Below are 26,017 nucleotides of genomic sequence, written 5' to 3' on the forward strand. Positions count from 1 at the left end.
GATAAGCTTGGGGAGCAATCAAAGAAGTCACAGAAAACGAGTGGCGACCCACGTCCAATTGGGAGCTGGTTCTGTGACATCCCGGCTGGGGCCATGTCACGAACCAATATGACAAGCTCTCAATGTGCCAACGTGAACAATGTGTAAAGGGCATTGCAGGTCAGTCCTGATGTGTAACTGTCATGTAATAATGCACAGCAAGGCCTTGAGCCAATCGAGTGCTTTCCAAAATGCAGGGAGCGCTCCAATTGTGCACACACGAGATGACCGTGGGTGTGAAGAAACAGCAGGAAATGAAATGTACTCACCGGGTAAAAAATTATCCTCTCTCCAAGTTGTTTTCAATCTCTGCTATGAAATCAAGGAGAAACTCTCTGTTGGGCCAGTAAGTCTCTAGGGTCTCTTTAACATATATGGTTTTCTCTACTGAGTGAAAGAAAGGAAGAAAGTGAGAGAACATGTACACACCGGAGGGAAGGCCAGAGCTAAGGCACATTGGAGGAACTGCTCAAAGAACCTCAGTTTAAAGCAGAGGTTGGAAAATTATCAATCATCAAAGAAAAATAAAAAGCATAATATGTCATGATAGGTGAAAATTATGAGATCCAAATTTCAATGACTACAAAGAAAGTTTTATTGAAACACAGTTGGCTGCGTGCAGTGGCTCACACCTGTAATCCCAGCACTTTGGGAGGCTGAGGCAGGCAGATCACCTGAGGTCAGGAGTTGGAGACCAGCCTGGCCAACATGGTGAAACCCTGTCTCTACTAAAAGTACAAAAAATAGTGAGGTGTGATGGTGGGCGCCTGTAATCCCAGCTACTTGGGAGACTCAGGCAGGAGAATCATGTGAACCCAGAAAGTGGAGGTTGCAGTGAGGTGAGATCACCCCATTGCACTCCAACCTGGGTGACAAGAGTGAAACTACATCTAAAAAAAAAAAGAAACACAGTTATGACTATTGTCTGTGGTTATGACTGTCGTCTGTGGGTATGACTGTCGTCTGTGGTTATGACTGTTCTGTGGTTATGACTGTCGTCTGTGGGTATGACTGTCGTCTGTGGTTATGACTGTCGTCTGTGGTTATGACTGTTCTGTGGTTATGACTGTCGTCTGTGGGTATGACTGTTGTCTGTGGTTATGACTGTTTTGTGGTTATGACTGTCGTCTGTGGTTATGACTGTCGTCTGTGGGTATGACTGTCGTCTGTGGGTATGACTGTTCTGTGGTTATGACTGTCGTCTGTGGTTATGACTGTCGTCTGTGGGTATGACTGTCGTCTGTGGGTATGACTGTCGTCTGTGGGTATGACTGTTCTGTGGGTATGACTGTCATCTGTGGTTATGACTGTCGTCTGTGGGTATGACTGTCGTCTGTGGGTATGACTGTTCTGTGGTTATGACTGTCGTCTGTGGTTATGACTGTCGCCTGTGGGTATGACTGTTCTGTGGGTATGACTGTCATCTGTGGGTATGACTGTTCTGTGGTTATGACTGTCGTCTGTGGGTATGACTGTCGTCTGTGGGTATGACTGTTCTGTGGTTATGACTGTTGTCTGTGGTTATGACTGTCGTCTGTGGGTATGACTGTTCTGTGGGTATGACTGTCGTCTGTGGGTATGACTGTCGTCTGTGGGTATGATTGTCGTCTGTGGTTATGACTGTTCTGTGGTTATGACTGTCATCTGTGGGTATGACTGTCGTCTGTGGGTATGACTGTTCTGTGGTTATGACTGTCGTCTGTGGTTATGACTGTCATCTGTGGGTATGACTGTCGTCTGTGGGTATGACTGTTCTGTGGTTATGACTGTCATCTGTGGGTATGACTGGTCTGTGGTTATGACTGTCGTCTGTGGGTATGACTGTCGTCTGTGGGTATGACTGTTCTGTGGTTATGACTGTTGTCTGTGGGTATGACTGTTGTCTGTGGGTATGACTGTTCTGTGGTTATGACTGTCGTCTGTGGGTATGACTGTTCTGTGGTTATGACTGTCGTCTGTGGGTATGACTGTTCTGTGGGTATGACTGTCGTCTGTGGTTATGACTGTGGGTATGACTGTTCTGTGGGTATGACTGTCGTCTGTGGTTATGACTGTCGTCTGTGGGTATGACTGTCGTCTGTGGTTATGACTGTTCTGTGGTTATGACTGTCGTCTGTGGTTATGACTGTCGTCTGTGGGTATGACTGTCGTCTGTGGTTATGACTGTTGTCTGTGGTTATGACTGTCGTCTGTGGGTATGACTGTTCTGTGGTTATGACTGTCTGTGGGTATGACTGTCATCTGTGGTTATGACTGTCGTCTGTGGTTATGACTGTCGTCTGTGGGTATGACTGTTCTGTGGTTATGACTGTGGGTATGACTGTCGTCTGTGGTTATGACTATCGTCTGTGGTTATGACTGTCATCTGTGGGTGTGACTGTTCTGTGGTTATGACTGTCTGTGGGTATGACTGTCGTCTGTGGGTGTGACTGTTCTGTGGTTATGACTGTCTGTGGGTATGACTGTCGTCTGTGGGTATGACTGTCGTCTGTGGGTATGACTGTTCTGTGGTTATGACTATTGTCTGTGGGTATGACTGTCGTCTGTGGTTATGACTGTTCTGTGGTTATGACTGTCGTCTGTGGTTATGACTGTCGTCTGTGGGTATGACTGTTCTGTGGGTATGACTGTCGTCTGTGGGTATGACTACTGCATTCATGCAGCAGTGGCAGAGCTAAGTGTTTGGAAGGAAGCCTGCCTGGCTGACAAAGCCTCAAGTACCATGGGCTGCTTGGCTCTTTAAGTTTGCCAGCCCCTGGGTTGGTGGTGGGTAATAGTGCAAAAATTAACACAATGGCAGAAGGAGGAATGAACTCTGAAGAGCATTCTTTAGAGCCTACAGGAACGGAGGAGAAGAGGATGGATGAGCAGAAAAGCTCACACTTGGAATACCAGTGCTTATTCAACACACTAAAGCAAATATGTATCACTTGTGAAATTGTTCTACAATACAGCCAGTGGGGAAACATAGAAGTCAATGCACAACTTTGAAAAGGTTCATCCTAATGTGGTCCTAAAATTACCTTGTGTATCCAAGAGTCTACATGGTACGTTTTGGAAAATGCCAGTTTATGGTAGCTATCATGTGTCCGGAAACATGGGAATACGCGTGTGTGTGTTTGTGCAAGCATGGATTTTTGGAATGCGCCACTGAGTGACAGAGTGAGACCCTGTGTCTAAAATAAGATAATGACAGTAATAATAATAGTAATAGATTAAAAAACTAAAGGATCAAGATAGGTAGAAATATAATAGGTTAGATTAATACATGACATGCCTCATGAGGAAAATCTAGTGGAGAAAGAAATACCAGAATACCAAGCAAGAGAAAACCTAAGACAAAGATTGATGACATAATAAGGAAGGTCAAAGTCCTAATAAGTTTATAATCTAATGAGATGCTGGTGAGAAAGAACGGATTTCATAACATCCCCTATCATGGGGAGTCAACCTAGTCCATGAATGACTCAGCCAGTTAAACAGCCCTGAGAGTTTACCAGTAATCTTTGTGTACTTCTCTTCAGGTCATGGAATGGAGGCTGGGAATACAGGCATGAAAGAGGGTAGAGGCATCCCTTTTAGGGTTGTGTGGCCAAGGGAGGGTACTAATTGCACTCAGCCCTCTGGCCCTGTGCTACCCTCCCTCATCCTTCTCCATCTTCTTTGTAGCAGAAGGAAAGCTTTGGTGTGAATCATGCAGAACAGTCCAGGAATTATGCAATTACACCGTAGGCCCATGCAGCAACCCTTTTCAACACACAAACACTGCTGCCCCCTGTCTCTGTGATATTATAGCAATTATGCCAGTTTCTGACATGTTTCTCTCCCCAAGCCATTCTGAATGGAAGCAGATAACTTTAACTTTGAAAATAAAGAGCCATCCACACCTTGCCCAAACAGAGACCACCTGGGTAATAACCTTGAACTGCACAAGATTCCATCATCATCTCAAGTAGTGTGTTTCTCTAGTGCAACGGCTTTCCAACTATAGTCCCTGAACCAGCAGCATCAGCATCATGTGGGAAGATGGTAATAATTCAGGGCCCATTCAATCAGAAACTCTGGGTTGGGGCCTGCCAATCTGTTTTAGCAAGTTCTCCCAGTGAGTCCACTGCGTGTTTGAGAGCTACCATTCTCTGCCACATTTAGTATGTCCATCTGTGATAAGGTCCAGCCAGCCTTCAGCAAACAGGCTGGCAGGATTCCTATCACCAGGACATCTGGCAGAGTTCAGAGGTGAGAGGGGTTGAAGGCAATGGAGCTAGCTTACCACCCCAGTTGTGGAAAAAATGCGAAGTGTTATGCCCAGTGTTGTTTTTGAGATAGAGTCTCATTCTGTTACCCAGGCAGGAGTGTAGTGGCAACATCTCGGCTTACTGCAAACTCCGTCTCCCAGGTTCAAGTGATTCTCCTGCCTCAGCCTCTCAAGTAGCTGGGACTACAGGTGCACGCCACCATGCCTAGCTAATTTTTCTATCTTTAGTATTTCAAATAGAGATGAGGTTTTGCCATGTTGGCCGGGCTGGTCTCAAACTCCTGACCTCAGGTGATCCACCTGCCTTGGCCTCCCAAAGTGCTGGGATTACAGGTGTGAGCCACCATGTCCATCTGGTACTCTGGATTTTTATACCCTCATATTAAAAGAGCATGCTTCATGCTTTGTTTTCTATGAATGAGTAGGCACTGCCTTTCACACACACTGCAGGTTTTCACACAGACAGAATTCTTAACCGTCAGATCTGGTACTGAAATGAGGCTGTAACTACAGAGCACAAAGGCTTGCGTTGACTCAACTCAGAGGTCTTGCCAGATGCTGTATTTTGTATTAACAGGGAATCAATAAGAAAACTGTACAAACCTAGGTGCACCTGTTTCATATATTCAATTAATGAGGCTTTGTTATTATTCCAAAAGGATGGCAGCTTCTCCTCACGAGGGTATTTACAGCATGACAGCTCCAACGTGATTTCAAAACACTGGCCCCAGATGTAGTTGTAGTCTTGCATTCCACCTAAACACAAGCATGAATTTTTGTTAGGGTCTAAAATTGAAGTGCAGCCAAACATCACGTGCTTTGGGAACAAGTGAATCAGACGGCTCCCTGTAAACAGGACAAGATGAATTTGACATATTCGCCCGTAAAATCAGGGCTTGACATTTTATTAGCCAGGCATGACCAGACAATCCTAAATATTCCCATCTGGGTAACTGGATCAGAGCTGACTGAAGTGCACCTGTATGTCAAAACTAAGTGAGGGGTGAAGGAAGGGTTCTTTTTTGTTATTATTTTTTGAAATCCTACATTACAAAAAGGATTCTTTGGATTACTTTTTTTCTTAAATTACCTTTTAAATGGATATAAGCTAGAACGAGATTCCTTTAAAATATTTTTACAAATCATTGACAAATACTCTTACTACGTAAAGCTAAGCACACTAATTTTGAAGAAAGGGGTGTTCTAAATACACAAACTGAAAGGAGGGATCAGGGCTAATGGCAGTTGTCACAACTCACTGTCACCACAGTGTTACCATCAGACACACACATTGATGGATTAAGAACAGAAACTAAGCACCTTTCGGATGCTGGCTACATGAACTTCAAGTGGGTCCTTATCAGCTCTCTGTGCTTCTACACCAACAGTTCTTAACCCTATCAGATGATGCCTTTTTCATGTCCAATATTTTGCAACTTCTATTTTATTATGCTGACAAACAATTCTAACACATTTACATACATAATTTCAGAAGATCGATATAGTGTTCAAACTACATAAAGCAAAAATAAAAAAGCAATTTACATAAAATATGGTATCCATATGCAAAAACTAAACTTGGACACTCCACCAGAAGACAAATGAAGTCACATGTCTGTATCTATACTTGAGAGTCACCGTGAACATATAGATCTTAAATGCAGATTGATTTGACTCTTCGGTCACTGTTGTCAGGATTTTCTGAATATGAAATAGGTCTCAGTCAAGTTGAGAGCAAAACAAAGTATAATTCCCCTCGATTTACATGCAGGGCTAGCCCTGAAAAGTTCAGTATATATATTAAAACTGTTGGAAAAAATATTTTATGCTTGTATATAAAAAAGAGTTTGGTTTTAGGCTCAGATAATTGTAAGCTGGTCTTATACCTACGGAGGACATTAGAAAATTGTGGGCGGAAGGCACAGTGGCTCATTCCTGTAATCCCAGCACTTTGGGAGGCTAATGCAGGAGGATCCCTTGAGCTCTAAAGTTTGAGACCAGCCTGGGAAACATAGTGAGACCCGTCTCTACTGAAAAAAAAAGAAAATTGAAGGGAACAAGTCTTCACTATGCAGGACTGCTCTATGCATTGCTGACAAGTAGATCAGGAGGATGCTTCAGAAGGGAGGTTCTCCCCCTTCCCAAAGACTGTTAACAAGTTAGGGCCCAAATCTCATCCCCACATTTCCAAAAATTCCGCTGGGTGGCGACTGTCCTTAATGAGAAGCCCTCCTTTCAGTTCCACATCTCAAACTCAAGATGGCAGCTTGGTGGTTGGGTGGCCGGTGAATGTGCAAATCACAAGCTCAGCCTTCTCCTTTTGCTTCATAATCAAAAAGCTTCAGCATATTGGAAAATAAAATCTAACTCTACACTAAATGATGGAATTCAAACTGCTTTGGATGAAACTGTGAATACCAAAAAAGGATCAAGGAATTCCATAGGCGATCACTCGGCACGTAAAGAATATTTAATACGGGCCTTTTCTTGGATGATAGAGGATGCTTGTCAACTCCTTCAGAATCACAGGGGCCAGAGGCAAGGTGGTACAAGAGGAGGAGGAGGGAAGGACAAGAACAGAGAAAAAGGTCTCTGGAGAAACTTTTATCTCTAGAAAAGAGGCTAAATGTTTCAGTTATCGGTACAAGACAGACTTTGGATACAGTCAAACCTCTGTCACCTACTAAAAATGGACAACTCACTTAATCTCCATTCTTTACATGTCAATTGGGAGATAATCATGGTATTTTATACATTGTTAGAATGATTGAGACATTTATGTAAAGTGCCAAATGACAAAATTCCCTTAATGTTGGCTGTGATTATTATTTTCTAAAAGTTGCAATTGTCACTTGCCCCTAGAGTATTGCTGTTTAGTTACAGTTGAGATTTGGAATTAAAAGTTATTAGATATAAAAAGCAAAGTAAACTTCTATGTTACTTTTTGGATATTCTGTTTTTCTCTTAAAATATCATACTACAAATTAAGGGAAATCTGAATCATTTCCTCACAAGATAAAAAAAGACAGTGTCTCTAAGAAACCCTGAATGTTTCAAGAATAAGGCTGATAGCTGATAGATGTCTCAGAAAGGGACTCTGAATATTATGTTAAAGGGGAAAGGCTTACTAAACCCATAAAACTTTAATCACAAACATGTATGTTATAGCCGAAGTTCCTAGATATTAGTGGTTTTCTTGATATTCATCCTCAATATGCATCACAATAGGCATTTTATACAGGATCTCAAGCAAACCGATCTTACGAGCATATTTGGGAAATGAGCAGAGTGTGACGGATGACCAAGTGTTGTGCCAAAATTTTATATACAATGTTCTTTTCTGAGGGTAAATCACCAGCTAAAATCTACCCAGTTGAGGGCAAGTGATCATGAGAGATATGTGTATGTAAACACAGTACCTTCCTCTTAGGAGCAAGAATCTTAACCAATGTCAGGGAGATTTCTGAACATCTGAAATGGTATAGGACTGCTGGTAGAGGAATTCAGTAAATGTCTGTCAATTATGGGAAGGTGAGAGTTCTTAGGGAAAGATGCAAGATAAATCAATTCTCCCCCATACTTAAAACCTAACAACGAGAAATACATACTACAGTAGTCTTTCAAAGCGCTAATGACAGTATTGATTTATGACTAGTGTAAGTTTTAGAAGAATTGTTTTATTTTTCTCAGCATGCATTTCTCAAGAGATTATAAATCAACACAATCTTTCTGGAAGGCAATTCGGTATATCAAATATTGAAAACTGTTTTAGACTTCATAATTCCCTTTTAGGGTATGTATCCATAAGAAGAATAGTAATAGCAGCTTTTACATAGCACTTACTATGTTCCAGGAATTGTTCTAAAGACTCACAGTCACACAGCTACAAAACAGATGATCCAGAATTTGCGGTTGGGCACGGTGGTTCCAAGCCTGTGCTCAGCCTTTTGCTGTCTTCGCTACAAGGATGTTCACTACAGCATTGATTATAACAGGGAAAGTTTAGAAACAAATATTCACCAGTGGGGCAAGAGTTAAATAAACAATGATATATCTATTGATAGAATACAAAACAGAAATGAAAAATCAAGTTTTAGAAATACATATTTGCATGAACAAAGAAAGTAAGATATTTGACTCAGAGCGGGTAAAAAGGCTCAAAACTCTGTAGTATGATTCCAATCTACTAAATGTTTTCTTTGGATGGTGAGATTTTTGTTTAATTTTTGGTGCTTTGTTGTATGATACAGATTTTCTAAATGAACTAGAATTCCTCTTGTGCTCAGGAAAAAATTAATAACAAATTGCCTTCTGTAGCAGCACAACCAATCAAAATATAATGCAAGTCGTATATATAATTTTAATCTTCTAGTAGTTACATAATGTAAAAAGAAACAGGTGAAATTAATTTTTATTTATATATTTACTTATTTTTGAGATGCGGGTCTCACTCTGTCACCCAGGTTAGAGTGCACTGGTACAATCTTGGGTCACTGCAACCTCTGCCTCCCAAGCTCAAGCGATCCTCCCATCTCACCCTCCCAAGTAGCTGGGACGACAGGCATGAGCCACCATGCCCGGCTAAATTTTCCATTTTTGGTAGAGATGGGGTTTTACCATGTTGCCCAGGCTGGTCTCAAACTCCTGAGCTTGGGCGATCCACCTGCCTCAGCCTCCCAAAGTGCTGGGATTACAGGTGTGAGCCACTGCTCCTGGCCTTAAAATTAATTTTAAAAAATCTTTCTTATGTAACATATCTAAAATATTATCATTTCAACATGTAATCAGCATAAAACATTGCTAGTGAAATATTTTACTTTTTGTATTAAGTCTTCCAAGTCACTTTCTAGCACCTCAGTTTGCCTAGTCAAATTTAACTCCTCAATTGAATAATGGCTACTGACCTGAATAGAACAGCTGTAGATCCTTCATAGAAACTAATACCTCAGGTCAAGTGTGCCCAAACCATGATCCTAAAACCCTCTAATGACCTCAACTTCCATGGAATCATCCCTGTCTGTGTCAAGCTGCTTTTTTAAAGAGAACAGAATGGTGCCTGGGAAATAGGCAGATCTGAGTTTGAACCCTCTCTAACACTTAGCTATGTGATCTTCAGCAAGATAAGTTATCTCTCTGTTGCTCATTTCACCTGTTTTGTAAATGAGGATAATGCCTACTTTGAGCCGTTGAGATTGAAATAATGTATTAAATCATCTGCTACATGGAAAGTACTTGATAACAGAGATTACCATTTGACTGGCTTTAAAAAATCTCAAATAATATTACCTCCAGTAAGGAAGGTGTTATTATCCCACCTACCATATTCAGATACAATGATGATTAGACAAGTTTCTTTCTTTTTTTTTTTTTTTTGAGACAGGGTCTTGCTCTGTAGTCCAGACTGGAGTACAATGGCATGATCGTGGCTCACTGCAGCCTTGACCTCCCAGGCTCGAGTGATTCTCATGCCTCAGTTTCCCAAGGAGCTGGCACCACAGTAGTGCACCAATATGCCGGATTAATTTTTTAAAAATTATTTTTTGGGGCCGGGCGCGGTGGCTTCAAGCCTGTAATCCCAGCACTTTGGGAGGCCGAGGCCGGTGGATCACGAGGTCAAGAGATCGAGACCATCCTGGTCAACATGGTGAAACCCCTTTTCTTCTAAAAATACAAAAAATTAGCTGGGCATGGTGGCGCGTGTCTGTAATCCCAGCTACTCAGGAGGCTGAGGCAGGAGAATTGCCTGAACCCAGGAAGCAGAGGTTGTGGTGAGCCGAGATTGCGCCATTGCACTCCAGCCTGGGTAACAAGAGCGAAACTCCTCTCCAAAAAAAAAAAAATTATTTTTTTGTAGAAATGGGGTCTCACTATGTTGCTGAGGCTGATCTCAAACTGAGCTCAAACAGTTCTCCCACCTCAGCCTCCTGAAGTGCTGGGATTATAGACGTGAGCCACCACACCTGGCCAAGGCAAGATTCTGAAAATAGATGGTAGGAAATCTCATTTAAAATGGCCCTTTGGGTTTTTGGGTTTTTTTTTTTTTTTGTAGCAGAACAGCTCTTTCGTTGCTGTCTATTGAAAGTCAACCCTCAACGCAAGAGTTTATCTTTTTTAAAAAAATAACAAACTGTTCCTAAACTAATTTTGGGGTGTGTGTGTGGAGAGACTACCCTGAAAACTCACAATAAATACATTTGTATTTGAAAATGGGTACCTAATGGCAGGGATGAATGACACACATCTTTGTTTGCCTCCCATGGCTTTTGCTCAGCAAATATTTGATCCATTAAGTAAACAGAACAGATTATTGATTATGTGGCAGGCATCCTTCTAGACAAGGAGTTAGGGGCAAAAAATGGGAGGTGCTCCCTTAACTGAATGAATGAGGACTGAACGAACTGATGGACACTGTACCTTTTCTGATTTTTCTGAACTAAGTCATCAGTCCTCTTTTGCTTCTCTTGTTTCACCTAAGATTTTCTTGACTATGTCGCTAGGTAGTAGGATTTCCTTCAAAAGGCTCAACTGAATTATGGTCTATATGGCTGAATCTGGGTAAAGAGTACATGTATACTTAACTTTTGTGTGAGTTTTAAAAGTTTCAAAATAAGAAAGTTTTCAAAAATCACCAATAATAGGAGGTAATTATCATGACATGCATCAATGGTTTTATAGTATCCGTGTTTATAACAGAGTTAACCAAAAACGATACGGATGCCCAAAGAGGTGAGTGACTAAGAAAATTCACATAATCAAGAGAATAAAATACTATACAGCAACGAATTCACATCTGCAGACTTTGTCAATCCATGGAAATATATGATGAAATAATGTGAAATGGAAAACAAGCAGAATATAATCCACAATTACATGAAAGAAGATATATATGATATATATGCTTATCACATATATTTTAGTTTTTACAAAACTAAAAATGTATTACTTTGATTATCCATGTTAATATATGCAATATAAATAAATAGCACATATATAATAAGTTCTTTTTTCCTTTTTTTGAGACAAGAATTTCACTCTTGTTGCCCAGGCTGAAATGCAGTGGCGTAATCTGGGCTCACTGCGACCTTTGCCTCCTGGGTTCACGCTATTTCTCCTGCCTCAGCCTCCCTAGTAGCCGGCACCACAGGTGCGTGCCATCTTGCCCAGCTAAATTTTTGTATTTTTAGTAGAGACAAGCTTTCACCATGTTGGCCAGGCTGGTCTTGAATTACTGACCTCAGGTGATCCTCCTGCCTCGGCCTCCCAAAGTGCCATGATTACAGGTGTGAGCCACTGCACTGGTCATAAATTCTGTTTTCTAAGCAAACTTATCTTGGCAGAACACCTAGGGAAAATAGTCTATCCAGTGAAAAAGAGCACAAAGGAGCACCATCTCTCTACTGTCACACTAATGTGCAGTGACACTTTGGCAACTGACTCCCAGTTACCGGCGTGTAGTTTAGCCTACTGCTTGGAGCCAAATGTCAGATTTGGGATTTTTCTTAATTCAAGTTATTATTCAGAGCAATACTCAACACAAACATTTGACCACTAGTGTCAGATTTTATTTTTACATGATAAGTCCTCAAGCCTTTAACCACAAGGGTGCATACAAGGTAAAATTTTAAAAAATATTAAGCCTGCTGACTTTCACTGTGATTGTGGTTTGATATCATGCAGGATAGATCACATTTGCTGATTCACACTAGGAAAGAGCCCCCAACTGTCACCAGCACATTCTGTTTGAAAAGAGGAAACCTCACCAAATCATTTAGTACTTACAATTAACATCCTCATCATCTTGTGGGTCAATGATGACTGAACAATAACTCAAGCTAGTTGCGGTCTATATTTTTAAAATTAATATAATTAGTATTCCTAGATCTTTTTAAATTGCTCTACTCTAGCCCCAGGGGAAAAATGATTTCAGAAGCCTGAATACGTATGCTGGTTCAAGATATGATTTCTCACACACCCAACCTCTATAATTTAGGATTATAGAGCAATTATAGAGTAATTCTGGCACCAGGTCTTTGGCAATGCTGTTTGAAAACAAAGTTACTATAACACACAGCCCATGATATTGACTTTGCATTGCACATAAATACATTTATATAATACGTTTTCATAATGTAGAAGCCATAGAATTTTTTGAAAAATGATTAATAATATGGTAATTATGAGACAGACTCTCAATTGACTCAAAAGCTCAGAGCTAAAATCCAGGTAGAGTTTGAACACACCTTACTAACAGGTGTGATCCAAATTGCATAAATTTTATGAGATTTTTGATTTAAGGACTAAGTTTTCTGGTAACGTCTTGGGAAACATCTGGATAATAAAAAATGATTAAGAAATAATAATATCTGATCTAATTATTTGCCTTGTCTGAATGGTCTGGGTGCCAGTCCTGGCTATAAAATTCACCATCTGTGAGACCTTGAACAAATTATGTAATTTCTCTGATGCAAACTAGCTGTCTATAAAAATGAAGATAACTTTATGTAGTTTCTAACTTAGAACAATAAGTAACTAATAGTAAATATGAAATGCTAGGAAGAGTTTCAGTCACTGTAAATGTGTATTCAATACCTAGCATTGTCTTCTTCAAATGGATACATTTTAGGCCCGACATGGTGACTCATATCTGTAATCCCAGCACTTTGGGAGGCTGAGGCAGGTGGATCACCTGAGGTCAGGAGTTTGAGACCAGCCTGACCAACGTGGTAAAACCCTGTCTTTACTAAAAATACAAAAATTAGCCAGGCATGGTGGCCTGTAATCCCAGCTACTTGGGAGGCTGTGGAAGGAGAATCGCTTGAACCCAGGTGGCAGCGGTTGCAGTGAGCCGAGACTGCGCCATTGCGCTCCAGCCTGGTCAAGAGAGTGAGACTCCATCTCAAACGAACAAACAAATGGATACATTTTAAAAACAGCCTTTAATACTAGAACCACTTTTTTGGCATAACTTTAAGCCACAGGGCTAATTATACATGACACAAATCTAACCAACAGAACTGTACTACTTAGATTTAAAGAAACTTGTAGAAATGATAGTTTTGCATAACTTTAAACTTAAAAGCTAATTAGATATGGCCTAGAAATCTTACCAACAAAACTGCATTGTTTCAGTTTAAAAGAGACTTGAAGAAATGACATTAACGGTCCAAGTCATATTTAAAGACGCCCAGACAAAGGGGAACTGAAATGGATAGACGGACTTACCTTGGAGTTTTCTTGAAAAGGAACTAAAATACACATCCCATATAACCAATGTCTGCAAGAACCAAAAAGACAGAACTCCAATAATGCAAAGGACTCAGTGAATTACAATACACAAGCCCAGTAAAATTCAGTTCTTCCAACTATTCCTCCCAACAAAACAAAACAAAAGCAGAAAACAACCGACAGGCAGGGTACCGGTTTACCTGTTCTGTGCCCCTCAGGGTAGGTACGTGGAAGAGGAAATGGGAAGCTGGGGCATATTTAATGAATACTGAAAGGGAGGACTGAGGGTTTGGGAAAGTGTGCACAGACGGGCCCTACCTTTCACAGATTTCCCAATACTGTGTAAGTGAGTGATAGAACTGTAGTTTTGGGCAACATTCTTCAAAAATGCTTCCATCCCTTCCTGGTGGTGGTAGTTGAAATCCAGCGCAGCTACCAAAGGCAGCAACAGCTTTAGCCAGAGGCACGGGAAGTCCATGTTCTAGAGATGAATAAGAAGAACCTGAGAACACTTGAAGTCTGGCAGGGGCATCACCAGCTCCGGCTCGACACTCCGGTCTCAGGGTCTCCGACACTGACGCTCCCTGCTTCCTAAGGAGGCAAAAGCTGGAAGCAACACCTTCGGGAGTGAGCCGTGCAACCGGAGCCGGGGAGCACAGGCAGCCTCGATGCCCTGAACCCAGCCGCCCGCGCCGCCCTCTCCTCCCTCTCCTCCCTCTCCTCCTCCCGGCGCCTCCGCCTCCCGGCAGCTGCAGCAGCTGCGCGGAATCCCGCGCGCCCCCAGCCTCACATTCCTAATTTAAACTATGTATGCACTTTGGATGGTAATGATGCTTCAGTGTAGGATTATTGGTTGTAACAAATGTGCCACTTTGGTGGGGGGTATTGATCATCAAAGAGGCTATGCATGTGTGGGGATAGGGACAAGGGGTATGTGGGAAACCTCTGTACCTTCTTCTCAATTTCCCTTTAGATAATTTTGCTTTTGGGTACTGGTTCTTGGGGTTTTTAAAGTAAATATTTATATTTGTATTGACTTTACCACAGTAGGTACAGCAAATTTGCTCTAGAACTGCTCTAAGAAAATAAAGTCTTAAAAAAGAAAAGCTGGTGAGGAGGGAAAGGTTTAAAAAAAGGTAAAAGTGGTCAGGCGCGGTGGCTCATGCCTGTAATACCAGCACTTTGGGAGGCCAAGGCGGGCAGATTACGAAGTCAGGAGTTTGAGACCAGCGTGGCCAGCGTGGCCAGTGTGGCCAACATGGTGAAACCCTGTCTCTACTAAAAATACAAAAATTAGCTTGTAATCCCAGCTACTCAGGAGGCTGAGGCAGGAGAATCATTTGACCCGGGAGGCGGAGGTTGCAGTGAACCGAGATTGTGCCCATTGCACTCTAGCCTGGGAGACAAAACGAGACTCCATCTCAAAAAAAAAAAAAAAAAAGGTTAAGATAAGAAACTATGCTCGCCATGCACTGGCTCCTGCAGCTTGTACAGGTGGGATTCAGGAGCCAGAGAGGTCAGGGTTGCTCATTTGAAAGGTGAAGCCACTGGCCTGGCGTGGTGGCTCATGGCTGTAACCCCAGCACTCTGGGAGGCTGAGGCGGACGGCTCACGAGGTCAAGAGATGGAGACCATCTTGGCCAACATGGTGAAACCACGACTCTATTAAAAATACAAAAAATTAGCTGGGTGTGGTGTTGCGTGCCTATAGTCCCAGTTACCCAGGAGGCTGAGTCAGGAGCATTACTTGAACCTGGGAGGCAGAGATTACAGGGAGCCGATATGGTGCCACTGCACTCCAGCCTGGTGACACAGTGAGACTCCTTTTCAAAAAAAAGAAAGAAAGAAAGAAAGGAGGGAGGGAGGGAGGGAGGGAGGGAAGGAAGGAAGGAAGGAAGGAAAGGAAGGAAGGAAGGAAGGAAGGAAGGAAGGAAGGAAGGAAGGAAGGAAGGAAGGAAAAGGTGAAGCCACTTGGAGGGAAAATGGAAGCCCCAAGGTGAGAAATTCACAGGTTGCTGCTTCCTGATGAAAACACAGAGCTTTACTAACCATATTAGAGAAGGGGTTAAGAAATTAGTATGTAAACTCTCCAAAATGTGGTCAAGCACATTAACTTTATTAAACCTCTCTATTTGGAAAGAAAAATCATCTCCATGCAAATGTGAATGTTAAGTAAAGCACAGACATTTAAAAATTTTTATTACAACTAGCAAAAGCTACAAAAACAGTTTAAAATCATATGATTTATGGGATCATTGAAACTTCTGGTCACTCAGTCATTAATCTAGCAAAGGCCAAGTGATGAATATAAGAGAGACATGAAGCAAGAAATCAGATATTAAAAGTTGTGCTCTGAAAGTGAAATGCCAGGTGATCTGAGTTTATCAGGGCATCTAGTGTAGGACTGATTGGGGAGAGAGAGTCTTGGAGGAAATGCTATTTAGGCAGTGGGAGGAAATGGTGTGTGTAAAAAGCTGAAGTGAGAAAGCACCTGGTAGTTCCAGGACAGGAAGGAGGCCCAGAGGGGCAGACGTAGGGGAGGGAGAGGGAGTGGCAAGTGAAGATGGAGAGGCTAGGTGGGCACCGGTGCAAAGTAGCCTGATTTGCATAGAACGTACATGTATCTTATGAGATTGATGCAAAACACAGTGCTAAATTTTCCTTTAAAATAAAAGTACTATATTGATTTCCACCTTCAACCCCAGGTATTGTGAGAAATGTGGAAAATAGTAGAGTAACACTGGTATTGGGAAAATTAGTAGTAATATTAGTAGTTATCATTAGATAACTATGTATTAGAGCATATTTATGGATCACTGCACCAATAGTACATTCAGATAAATTGAGTATAGAAGTATTTGAGAATTTCAAAGTTGTACTTTTTAAAAAATAAAGAAGCAAAACCAAAAATTTAGTTCAGTTAAATGTTTCAGCATTTTAAGGCAAATTCGTCTTGACTGTTTAGTGTAAAAATACCTTTTATTGCAGCCATCAGCAAAAAAGTCAGCATAGCCTGAGCTTTACATTTGGCAAATAGGTCTAGACATCAGGTAAGTTCTATTTATGAATACTGGGGAATACAGGTTCATTATTGCATGGACGATGGGAGAGTATTGGTACTTTCTGATGACTAATACAGAATTCCAAAATACTAGCGAGCAGAATTTCTTAAGCGATGTCACTGAAAGAATTTTGGTAAAAAAGTTTTTTGTTAACAAGAGTGCTTGACAAATGGAATATTTTCTTTTGTATGTATTTAAACAAGCTTATCCAACCCACGCCCCGTGGGCCATATGGCAGGATGGCTTTGAATGTGGCCCAACACAAATTCATACACTTTCTTAAAATATTATGGTTTTTTTCTTTACAATCTTTTCCCCATCATCAGCTATTGTTAGTGTTAAGTGTATTTTATGTCTGACCCAAGACAATTTCTTCTTCCAATGTGACCCAGGGAAGCCAAAAGATTGGATACCTATTTTGGTATGTGGCAGTGTCTCATGGTTATTATTCTGGATATTAGTAATCATTGCATAGTTCTCTAGGAGGTGTAGGAGATGGAACCCATTTTAATAGTCATCGTAGTCTTTTACCTTTTACCTATTCTTGTTACTTCCTGTATTATCTTTACATTTTTCTCTTCCAAAGTAGTGACTGTATGAACGCATACCTGCCTCTAGAGTTAGTACTGTATTTAACCGAGTTGTTAACTCGTATGGACCACTAGATGGCAGGATCCTGCTCAGTCTGAGAGCTGGTTCTTCATTTGCAGATATTTAAGTTTATACCAGATTCCATACAGTTGAGACGGCGCTGGATTAACAGTAGTAGTCAAGGTAGATACGGATCTTGCCTTCATGGGAGATAGATCGTTAATGATAGAAATGAAAACATTTAGTAAATCCAATAAAAAACAGTTTCTTAAGAGCAAATATGTGTGATCTGAAAATTAGATCCACTTAAAGTTTGATGAGTACACAAGCTACAAATTTGCTTAAAAGATAATTACCCTATCCATCTATCTATCTATCTATCTATCTATCTATCTAATCTATCTATCATTTATGTATCTACCTATCTATCAATCATCTACCTACCTACCTACCTACCTACCTATCTATCCATCTACTTATTTATTGAGATTGACTCTCACTCTATTTATTTATTGAGATTGAGTCTCACTCTGTTACCCAGGCTGGAATGCAGTGGTGCAATCTTGGCTCACTGCAACTTCTGCCTCCCAGGTTCAAGAGATTTTCGTGTCTCGGTCTCCTGAGTAGCTGGGATTACAGGCGCCCACCGCCATACCCTGCTTTTTGTTTTTATTTTTAGTAGAGACGGGATTTCACAATGTTGGCCAGGCTGGTCTTGAACTCCTGATCTCAAGTGATCCATCCGCCTTGGTCACCCAAAGTGTTGGGATTACAGACTTGAGCCACTGAGCCCAGCGCCCCATTTAATGTGTAGGTTTTGTTAAAGTTATATCAGAATTCTAGCTGAATGATATTTAGGGTCCTTGTTCTTGCTTTGTACCTGGGACACAGCCTTGTGACTGATAACAGCATTGATGAGTGGAGGAGCACCAGGATCTTTGTTTTGAGTTGAATTAGATAAAACAACGTGGACACACGTGGAGAGGTTTTAAGGAGTGGAGAGTTTAATAGACAAGAAGAGAGAAAGCAGAAGGAAGAAGCTCCCCCGTACAGGGGGAGCGGGGGCTCCAAAACCGAAGGAGGAGACCTCTCATTCTGAGGATACCAGCCAATTTTCCATGGTGGCTGGAGGAGGCGGTGTCTCATTTGCATAGGGCTCAGGGGATTGGTTTGACCAGGCATGTGATTTATGTAGCCTGTGAGAAAACTGGCCCTCCCACCCCAATCCTTGAAGACGCCAACGCAGGACTCCAGTGATGTTTTACACTGATGGGGATCTGTGGGAGAGGCCATGCTGTTAGGCACATGTCAGGGCAAGGGCAAGAGGACAACGGTGGGAATCGTCCAGTTGGGTGGACCCAGTTTTTGAAGGCTTGCATTTGCGTCTTAAAGGTGCCGGGTCTAAGAGCCAGGACTTTTTCCCTAGAAAAGAAATGGTTTTGAAACTGTGGAAAAACCAAGGACCCCTTTTCCTTTCTATTTGCCTAAAATAATTTCTTAATAACTCCTACCACATTATCAAAGTGGAGTAGAACGGTATTCCTTTTTTTCTATTTGTTAGTCCTGTCCTGCATTCTTTAAAAAAAAATCCTATTAAAATCTCTCGTTTATCAGGCTAAGTCCCTAGTTGTGAAAGCTTTTGGTAGGGCCAGTTTTTTTTCTTCTTAATTTTAATTTCTCTTATTTGAGAATGTTGTAGTCATCATTGGGTGTCTTCATTCACCGGTTTGTGAAAGTGCATTCCTCTCTGATCTTTTCTTTCTTTGGAGTTTAAGAAACTGGGAAACTAAGACCGTGTTCTAGACTGTACACCACGCAGTTTATATTATGATCTGTTGTCATCTTTGCAGCCTCATTTTTCATTTTTGGCTAAGACTGGAGTCTTTAAATAACTTGTTTCTATAACTCATTGTCACAATTGAAATTCTAATAATTCTAGGTATTTCTGACTACAAAAATCTAAGATCTTTGCAGAGCACGCCTATCTGATGCTTTTTAATTTTTTTTTTTTTTTGAGACAGTGTCTCACTGTGCTGCCTAGGCTGGAGTGCAGTGGCATGATCATGGCTTACTGCAACCTCTACCTCCTGGGTTCAAGCAATCCTTCCTCCTCAACCTTGGGAGTTAGATGGGACTACAGGTGTGCACCACCACACCTGGCTAATATTTTTTACTTTTTTTTCAAAGATGAGGTCTCAGCCTGTTGCCCAGGCTGGTCTGAAACTGCCAGGCTTAAGTGATCCTCCTGCACTGGCTCCCAGAGTGTTGGGATGACAGGCCTGAGCCACCACTCCCAGCCTGATGCTTTTGAAACATACAGTATTTAATAGTTTCTGGTGCATTCTTTTGTGAACATTAGCCAAAACTTTTGAAAACCACTTCCAATTGCAGCTTCTATAGTATCTTAGGACAGGAGTTGGCAAACTTTCTGCAAAGAGCCAGATAGTTAACCATTTGGGCTCTGCAGGGCCATGTTTTCTGTCACAGCTACTCAGCCCCACTCTTGCAATGCACGAGCATCCACAGACAACAAGTAAACACATGCACATGGCTGTGCTCAATCAAACTTTATTTATACAAATAGGTGGGTGATGGGCCACAGGTGCAGACGCCTACCATGGAGTATGTTTTCTGAGACTTCATGTTTCTTGTGATTTACTCCCTTATTCTTAAATTAGCGCACTAAGGACTTGCATTAGTTAAAGTATTTGGTTTGTTGGGTTGCTTTGTTGGAGATGTTAATTGTATCCTAACTTGACTTGTGATTCTAACCTGATTGTCAGCAGAGCCCTTGTTAGGAATTAGAGCTGAAGTTTGATGAATGTTGCTTTTACTACTCTTTCCTAACATGACTCTACAAAAGTCTTTTGACATCAGAGGCCATAATATACTTTGTTTCTGTTTTTAGAACTGAGGTAGATATGGAAGTCATTTAATCTAAACTCCTTTTCTAGATGAAGTAGCTATAACCTTAAGAAGTTAAATGATGTGGGCTGGGCACAGTGGCTCATGACTGTAATCCCGGCACTTTGGGAAGCCAAGGCAGATCACTAGAGGTCAGGAGTCCAAGACCAGCCCGGGCAACATGGTGAAACCCCATCTCCACTAAAAATACAAAAATTACCCAGGTGTGATAGTGGACACCTGTAATCCCAGCTTCTTGGGCCGCTGAGGCAGGAGAATAGCTTGAACCCTGAAGGTAGAGGTTGCAGTGAGCCTGGATTGTGCCACTGCATTCCACCTTGGGCGATAGAGTAATTCTCTGTCTCAAAAAAAAAGTTTAAAAATGTGTGTAAGTGTTAAATTAGCTACTTAGTGGCAAGTGTAGAATAAGTCATATCCTAGCTGCCAGACTTTTTCCAGTTGTAGCCTTCTACTTCATATATGCTCCTACCCTTAGCCACTATGGGCCTGAAGGTCTTATTAGGTTCTTACACAATTTATTAAAGTCTTGAAACGAGGGATCAGATAAGCAGCTACAGATTTTTAAAAAAATGGTCTAAAGGCTCTTTAAAAGGAAATCTCAATGTTTATTTAAAAATGTAAGTATCTATGACTCAAGACATTTTTCTAAGAAAAAACCCCATAAGTATCGTAAGTGTTGTATCTTGTTACTTGCATTCTACCAGTGTGGACATACAAAGATGAGTAAGACAGATCTTAACTCAAAAGTATATATAATTCAGAAGAGAAATATGCCTGCAAAATTATGTTTTGCATAATTTATGTGTGAGACTATGGCCTTTTCAGTTATGGTATTGACAAAGGCTTAGTAAAAGAAGGATGAATAGGATTTTGAAAGTGTGAAATTATTCTAGTGAGGGGGAAAGTGTGGAAGTCAAAATGCCAAGATTAGTTGAGGAAGCATCTAGATCTGGTGGGATTGTCCGTATTTAGTAAGGGAGGAGAGATGTCTACTTGAAGACAGATGAAGATGTTAATATATTCACACTGTCTATATCTTCAGTGCCAAAAGGCTTTGGTTTTTTCCCTTTATGCAGTTGAGTTTTGCACAGGGAAATAATGTAGAAATAACCTTGAAACCTTAATCTAGTGTCAGTGTGCAGGATGCATCTGAGGAGGAAATAGAGGCATAGGGATGAGTTAGGAAACTGTTACAGAGGCCAAGAGGTGGTGTTTATTAAGTTTTATATTTTTTTCTTATTTTAGGATCTTGATGCTGGTGTAAGTGAACATTCAGGTGATTGGTTGGATCAGGATTCAGTTTCAGATCAGTTTACTGTAGAATTTGAAGTTGAATCTCTCAACTCAGAAGATTATAGCCTTAGTGAAGAAGGACAAGAACTCTCAGATGAAGATGATGAGGTAGTATTTCTTCCTCCCTCTATGTTGGAAAATTATTAAATATTTTCCATGTTCATTGACTTTGTGAATGAAATCATCACATATTCAGATTTCATTTGAAATCCTAGCCTCTTGATTTGTTCAGACTAATGTTACTAGTTTGTGGACTTGAGGATTTCATAGTTCTTTATCACTTGATTTGTATTCTTATGTTACTACTAATGCCAAGAAGTCAATAGGCCTCAATGAACATGCTTGTTATAATGGTCTGTTCACTTTAAAAAATATTTAATTCAATTACTGTTTTAATATTAACTTGCTTTTTATAAAAGTAAAGCATGCATACAGTTAAAGTCAACTAGTACCCTCAGAGATCTGTTTCCCAGAAGTGGCTGCCTTCAGTATTTCTAGCCATTTTCCTGTTATTTAATATCTCCGTATCATTTATTTATAAAATAAAACCACTGAGCTGAATGTTTTGCTTTATTCACCCTAAACATCCTTCATATTGACTTTTCCCATCGTGGGTGAGGATTTCTCTCTCCGCCGTCTTTCTCCCCCTTTATACTCACTAGGTCATCTACCCCCTTAAAGTCATCTAGGACTTTCTCATATATTGAAGTAGGTGATATTTGTTTAGGCTAGAATTACTAGAAAGGCTTCTGGTTGAAGGAAAAGGATGATGAATTGATGCTAATGAATTTGTTTTGTTAGGTATATTGAGTTACTGTGTATTAGGCAGGGGAGAGTCATGCAGATTCATTTGAAGAAGATCCTGAAATTTCCTTAGCTGTAAGTATATATCAACTTTTTTAAGAAATCAAAAAATTACATTAAGGTTAAGATTAGGAAAATATGTCTATCTTACTTTCTGAAATGAGCTGATTTTTAAAAAGTTAAAATGTTTTTGTAAAGTCTGAATAACCTAAAGCATTTTTCTTTTATTTGTTGTGATGAGACCTGTAGCTATAATTTTTATTTTTAGGTGCTGGAATTTGAACTTTTGTTTGTTTGTTCGTTTGTTTTTGAAACAGGGTCTTACTCTGTCTCCCAGGCTGGAATGTAGTGGTGCAATCTTGGTGCACTGCAGCCTCCAATTCCCAGGTTCAAGTGGTTCTTGTGCCTGAGCCTCTTGAGTAGCTGGGATTACAGGTGTGCACCACCACACCCAGCTAATTTTTGTATTTTTAGTAGAGAAGGGGTTTCACCATGTTGGCCAGGCTGGCCTCGAACTCCTGGCTTCAAGTGATCTGCCCACCTTGGCCTCTGAAAGTGCTGAGATTACAGGCATGAGCCAATGTACCCAGCTGAATTTGTGCTTTTTGATGTTATTTTGGAAAATTTCAGTGTATCTTCAGTATACTCATCACTCAGCTTTAAGTATAACCAACATTTTGCCAGTCTTGTCAATGTAAATTTTGTTGTTTTTTTAAAAATTGAGATAGGGTCCCGCTCTGTCATCTAGGCTGGAGTGCAGTGACATGATCATGGCTCACTGCAGCCTCCACCTCTCAGGCTAAGTGATTCTCCCACCTCAGCCTCCTGAGTAGGTGAGACTACAGGTGCATGCTGTCACACCCAGCAAATATTTTTGTTGTTGTTGTTTTGTTTTTTTTTTGTAGCGATGTCACCATGTTGCCCAGGATGGTCTCCAAGTCCTGGGCTCAAGTGATGCACCTGCCTCAGTCTCCCAAAGTGCCAGAATTACAGGGGTGAGCCATTATGCCCAGCCAAATGTAAACGCATTTTTATTATTATAGAATGTGGTAGGATTTTGTGTGTGTGTGTGTGTGTGTGTGTGACAGAGTCTCACTCTGTCTGGAGTGCACTGGTGCGATATTGGCTCATTGCAACCTCCGCCTCCCAGGTTCAAGCAATTCTTCTGTCTCAGCCTCCCAAGTAGCTGGGACTATAGGCACATACCGCCATGGCTGGCTAAGTTTTTTTTTTTCATATTTTTAGTAGAAACGGGGTTTCACCATGTTGGCCAGGATGGTCTTGACCTCTTGACCTGGTGATCTGCCCACCTCAGCCTCCCAAAGTGCTGGGATTACAGTCATGAGCCACCATGCCCAGCCCCAGATTTGCCATTTTTGTTCTTAATATTGCCTTTATTATAATTGAATAGGAAATAAATTTTATTTTTTCTGAGTTATAAACAGTTACTAATTATCCAAATGCAAAAAAGATGAAAGTATGTTTCCAAAATTTTTACTGTATTAGAAAATAAGTTAAATAAGTTGAATTATTTGATGTCAAGTTGCCTAAAATATTTTAGATGTTTTTAAATCTATTTTAAGACCCATTAATATTATTTTAGATATTGATCTTGCAATGATTAGACTTTTTGATGCCCTTTTACTTCCATATTTTAAGAACTTTTTCTTTAGTTTTATGAGCTGTAAAAACCCCCTTCTATAACTTGATAAAACCAATGTGGAAGAATGAATGGTCTCTATCCTTATTGCTCCTGTGTTATGTCATTTGTGAGGCTATCAGTTACAGAAAGACCTCTTTCTTATGAGTTTTCACTTGTAACATGTCCTCAGGCAAGAACCATGCTTCCTTTAAGGCAAGAATATAGGTCATGTAAAAAGGCTGGGGATGTGGGAGAATTTGTTATTGCATGGTGGAAAAGTTTGCCGGGAAAAAACGTTGGGAAAACAAAGAAGTATTGAACAGTTACAGAGATGAGAACACAGGAAAGGATCGACAAGTAAAGGGCATATGTTATGGTTAGTGACCAGGGATGACAGGTTTTAGCGGCAATACTCGCTGTGAAAATGTTTTAGCATTTCTCTTGTGAATGGAGTTAGGGAATACTCGGTTGAGCCATGGTTTTAGAGCACATCTAAGGTGGTTCTAATCATTGGTGGATTAGGAAGTCTTTCTCTAGGAGGCAGCTTTCATCCAGATTGATTGGATGGACTCTAGGAATAGCATCTGGATTGACTGTTTAAGGGAGTGGGTATAGGCTGCATTACAGAGTCAAAGATCCCATAGACTTGCTTCAACTAAAGGACACAACTGTAATTGTATCCTGAAACTGAAAACTTTACAGGTACATGACTAATATCACAGTGAATACATTTTTAGTTTAGAATTTTACAGGATGGGGATGGTATGGGTGAAAAAAATGAGTGTGCTTATGCTTTAGGAGAGACTGTTAATTGAGACATATAGCATGATGTTTTGACACACTTGTTATTAATGAAATGATCACTACAGTCAAGCAAATTAATGTAATCCATTATCTTGAATAGTTACCTTTCTTATGTGAATGGTAAAAATACCAAAAATTTACCCTCTTAGTAAATATCCAGTATCCCGATATATTACTAACTATAGTCCTCATGATGTACATGCTGACTATTTTATATAAAACATGAAACACTGAATAATGAGCTGTGTGATATATTTTACCTTAGACATAGCAAAGTTACTAGCATTTCTGTGACTAGTAGTTAAAGGGTTACAGAAACTGACTGTGTGCCTTATTTCATTGAAGGACTACTGGAAATGCACTTCATGCAATGAAATGAATCCCGCACTTCTGTCACATTGTAACAGATGTTGGGCCCTTCATGAGAATTGGCTTCCTGAAGATAAAGGGAAAGATAAAGGGGAGATCTCTGAGAAAGCCAAACTGGAAAGCTTAACACAAGCAGCAGAGGGCTTTGATGTTCCTGATTGTAAAAACACTACAGTGAATGATTCCAAAGAGCCGTGTGTTGAGGAAAATGATGATAAAATTACACAAGCCTCACAATCCCAAGAAAGGGAGGACTATTCTCCGCCATCATCTTCTAGTAGCATTATTTATAGCAGCCAAGAAGATGCAAAAGAGTTTGAAAGGGAAGAAACACAAGACAAAGAAGAATGTATGGAATCTAGTTTGCCCCTTAATGCCATTGAACCTTGTGTGATTTGTCAAGGTCGACCTAAAAATGGTTGCATTGTCCATGGCAAAACAGGACATCTTATGGCCTGCTTGACATGTGCAAAGAAGCTAAAGAGAAGGAATGTAGACATACATTCTGCCCGGTATGTAGACAGCCAATTCAAATGACTGTGATAACTTATTTCCCCTAGTTGCCCTGTGTATAAGAGAATTACATTTCTAACTAATTAACCCTAAGAATTCAGACAACATGAAATTTATTTACATATATCAAAGTGAGAAAATGCTTCAATCCATGTGGATTTCTTCTCTTTAGTATGATCTACCTACTGCGGTAGTGGAATAGTAAATACTTACTTTGAAGAAAATTTCACTCCTGTGTCTATTTTATATTTGGGTTTTAATATAATTTGAATTGAATAGCTCATCCTTTATCCCAACCCTGAATTTTAAATAATTTCTACTCTATCTTAAATGAGAGTATTCTGTGTGTGTGTGTGTGTGTGTGTGTGTGTATGACATTTAAATGTAACTTATTTAATAATACCTTTCATGTAAAGGGAAGATGTTTGAAAGATTTGGTTGTTTTTTGTTTTTGAGATGGAGCCTCACTCTGTTGCCCAGGCTGGAGTGCAGTGG

General features: G+C 40.5%; 1 pseudogene; it reads left to right on the forward strand.

Moving 5' to 3' along the window:
- Window positions 1-263: 263 nt before the first annotated feature.
- On the forward strand, window positions 264-25,569 carry LOC103795326 (E3 ubiquitin-protein ligase Mdm2-like; annotated as a pseudogene).
- Window positions 25,570-26,017: the final 448 nt, after the last annotated feature.

This window comes from Callithrix jacchus, chromosome 9 (genome assembly GCF_049354715.1).
Source record: "Callithrix jacchus isolate 240 chromosome 9, calJac240_pri, whole genome shotgun sequence".
Lineage (NCBI taxonomy): Eukaryota > Metazoa > Chordata > Mammalia > Primates > Cebidae > Callithrix > Callithrix jacchus.